The sequence below is a fragment of the Callospermophilus lateralis genome, chromosome 13, assembly GCF_048772815.1.
Source record: "Callospermophilus lateralis isolate mCalLat2 chromosome 13, mCalLat2.hap1, whole genome shotgun sequence".
Lineage (NCBI taxonomy): Eukaryota > Metazoa > Chordata > Mammalia > Rodentia > Sciuridae > Callospermophilus > Callospermophilus lateralis.
In genome coordinates, this window is record NC_135317.1 from 10,217,661 (window position 1) to 10,221,844 (window position 4,184).

At 38.0% G+C, this 4,184-nt stretch overlaps 1 pseudogene; it reads right to left on the reverse strand.

Moving 5' to 3' along the window:
* Nucleotides 1-3,760: 3,760 nt before the first annotated feature.
* LOC143379671 (c-Myc-binding protein pseudogene) lies at nucleotides 3,761-4,184 on the reverse strand (annotated as a pseudogene).

Consider the following 4,184-nt stretch of genomic DNA (forward strand, 5'->3'; position numbering starts at 1 on the left):
GCAAAGAAACAGAACACTTGGACAGCAAGAGGGGACCATGTAGGTGTGCTAGTGTAGGAATCAATATAGCTACTAGGTTAATGCTATTGATCAAAGCTGTACTTTGTTTTTTTTGTTGTTGTTGTTGTATATTTGTTTATTTATTTTTTAAAATATTTTTTTTTTACATTTTTCAATTGTGATTTTTTTTTATTTGTAATTTTTTGGTGGGATCCTTTAGTTGACCAACTGTCTTTTTTTTATTGGTTGTTCAAAACCCTACAAAGCTCTTGACATATCATATTTCATACATTAGCATACATTAGCTTCAAGTGAGTTATGAACTCCCTTTTTTACCCCAAGTACAGATTGCAGAATCACCTGGGTTACACATCCACATTTTTACATAATACCATACTAGTAACTGTTGTACTCTGCTACCTTTCCTATCCTCTACTATCCCCCTCCCCTCCCCTCCCATCTTCTCTCTCTACCCCTTCTACTGTAATTCATTTCTCACCTTGTTTATTTTCCCATTCCACTTACAACCTCTTATATGTAATTTAGTATAACAATGAGGGTCTCCCTCCGTTTCCATGCAATTCCCCTTTTCTCTCCCTTTCCCTCCCACCTCATGTCTCTGTTTAATGTTAATCTTTTCTTCCTGCTCTTCCTCCCTGCTTTACTCTTAGTTGCTCTCATTATATCAAAGAAGACATTTGGTATTTGTTTTTTAGGGATTGGCTAGCTTCACTAAGCATAATCTGCTCTAGTGCCATCCATTTCCCTGCAAATTCCAAGATTTTGTCATTTTTTAGTGCTGCGTAATACTCAATGGTGTATAGATGCCACATTTTTTTAATCCATTCATCCATTGAAGGGCATCTGGGTTGGTTCCACAATCTAGCTATTGTAAATTGTGCTGCTATGAACATCATCAAAATGGCGATATTACCAAAAGTTCTATATAGGTTTAATGCAATGCCAATCAAAATCCCAAAGGCATTGCTTGTAGAAATAGATAAAGCAATCATGAAATTCATATGGAAAAATAAAAGACCCAGAATAGCAAAAGCAATTCTAAGCAGGAAGTGCGAATCAGGCGGTATAGCGATACCGGATTTCAAACTATATTACAGAGCAATAGTAACAAAGACAGCATGGTACTGGTACCAAAACAGGCGGGTGGACCAATGGTACAGAATAGAGGACACAGAGACCAATCCACAAAGTTACAACTATCTTATATTTGATAAAGGGGCTAAAAACATGCAATGGAGGAAGGATAGCATCTTCAACAAATGGTGTTGGGAAAACTGGAAATCCATATGCAACAAAATGAAACTGAACCCCCTCCTCTCACCATGCACAAAAGTTAACTCAAAATGGATCAAAGACCTTGATATCAAATCAGAGACTCTGCGTCTGATAGAAGAAAAAGTTGGCTACGATCTACATATAGTGGGGTCGGGCTCCAAATTCCTTAATAGGACACCCATAGCACAAGAGTTAATAGCTAGAATCAACAAATGGGACTTACTTAAACTAAAAAGTTTTTTCACAGCAAGAGAAACAATAAGAGAAGTAAATAGGGAGCCTACATCATGGGAACAAATATTTACTCCTCACATGTCAGATAGAGCCCTAATATCCAGAATATACAAAGAACTCAAAAAATTAGACAATAAGATAACAAATAACCCAATCAACAAATGGGCCAAGGACCTGAACAGAAACTTCTCAGAGGAGGACATACAATCAATCAACAAGTACATGAAAAAATGCTCATCATCTCTAACAGTCAGAGAAATGCAAATCAAAACCACCCTAAGATACCATCTCACTCCAGTAAGATTGGCAGCCATTATGAAATCAAACAACAACAAGTGCTGGCGAGGATGTGGGGAAAAGGGTTCTCTAGTACATTGCTGGTGGGACTGCAAATTGGTGCGGCCAATATGGAAAGCAGTATGGAGATTCCTGGGAAAGCTGGGAATGGAACCACCATTTGACCCAGCTATAGCCCTTCTTGGACTATTCCCTGAAGACCTTAAAAGAGCGTATTACAAAGCTGTACTTTGGAAGCATGACACTGGAAACATGTCAACACTATTAGTCAAAGTCTATGCTACTAAAATATTGAAAAAGTGCCAAGACTATTAGTTTGGCCTGTGACTTTCTGATTGAATGTGCCCTTTTAGCCTTTGGGTTAGAACTTTCCTCTATCCTCTATTCAGATCCTCCCTCACTTCCATTTTCCTGCTTCTCTGGAACAAAGCCTTGACTGAAATGTTTCTACAGGTTAATTTCATGGATTAGCCTTTACATTAAAAATTTAAAAAAAATGCTGTCATGGGGTCCATTACCCTAACTGCCTCTCTATCCCATCTTACGCAGTACAGTGGGGCCATGTGTGGTAGTGAAGTACACAGGATGTTTTGATCATCTTCAGGTATGCCCAGATGTAATTTCTGCTAGGTCTTGTGTATGTCTCTTGTATGTGGGAAACTTCAGTCAGGAATATGTTGTGTCAGGCTAGTGAAGCTGTGGTGTCTCAGGAATGTGTCATTTTTGTGATAATCAGTGTGTACCATGCATTCTAAGCCAAGAAAGCATCCCCTTTGCTTAGGTGGTGTGGATGCTTGTCCTCAGACACTACTCTGTGCCAGCTCTGGCAGAACTTTTAATCAGTTGAGCTAGAGAGATGGGAGTCGGTCTGGGTGAGAACATTGCTGACCTCATATTCTTTTTTTTTTTTTAGTGGTTTACCATTTACGAATATTTCACATACATTCTCATTTGACCCTCACAACAACCCTGTGCGGTAGGCAGCACAGACATTCTTCTCAATTAACAGATGAGGAAAGTGAATCTAAGAGCAGTTAACTGATGTGCCCAAGGTTCTGTAGTTAGCAAATAGTTTGTAATATCAGTCTTTGGCCTAAAAATTCAGTGCCCAACCTCCCCTCATACTTGCCTTACCTACTTCACAGGGATAATGAAGGTAAAATGAATTGAAAATTAGAAAAATACTTTGAGGGGAAAAACCACTATATAATTATACTCAACATTGCCCATGATATATAGCTCTTTCCTCTTCTCATTCCAGTTTGTGCATGAACCAGAATTTTATATTACTTCTGTGCTCAACTAAGCAACTAAGTAAGGCAGGGTAATAGTGTGATCCTGTTTAAAATTACATAAATTACAATCAGGGTAACTGCATTATTAATCAAATTGAAAAAGAGACAGGCTAATGTGCAACTAGGACCCAATAAAGCACACAGCAAAACAAGGCAACATTATCAGATAGGGCATGATTGCATAGAAGGAAAACGTGGTGTCAGAGTTAAACTGGCACACACACAATTATCTAAGGCAAAGTGGTGGCAAAGAAGAGTTATTTGTTCTGCATTATATAAATAAGAGAAGATGATTCGTGGGAACCCATGCAAAAGCATCTTGTCACACAGATCTCTCCAGATGCCTAAAGAGAATATAAACACTGTCTTCTTCATTGTCAATAATGATTCTATCTATTCTGATATCCTGAACTAAACCAAGGACTACCTCCATGCTAATCTTCCTTGGCTAAAATACAACTAGTACCATTATTCCTAATCAGACTAATAAATAGATATCTTTTAATGAATTAGATGACTGTTTAATTTTTTTTTCAGGATTCACTTTGGATTCTTCTGCTTTAAGACCCAAAGCAAGCTATATTGAGTTTTTATTGGTGATTCTAAGTATATGTGTTTATAACAGTTGAAGTGTGAATTTAACATATTAAAAGAGTTTTATAGCATCTGTTCAGAAAAGATTATATACTATGCAAACTATTCAAGTCATACAAAACCATTTTTTCAGTGTCTTTTCAACTGAGAAGAATCCTATTCAGCAGGCTTCTACTCCTGAGGTGGTTCATACTGAGCAAGCTTTGCTTTCAGTTTTTTATTTTCTTCTACCGTAGCTTCATATTTTTCTTTCATTTCTGCCAGTTCTAAGAGGAGCAACTCTATTTCTGGATTTTCTGGGGTAGCAGCTCCTAAGCGATGCTTTAAAAAATCCAAAGCACTATTAGGTTTCTCTGGTTCTTCATATAAGGCTACCAACTCTTTGGTCAGCGTGTCCAGCACCCCCGACTTCTCCAAGTACCTCCGGAACTGCTCGCACTTCTAGTTGGCGGCTTTGTAATGGGCCAT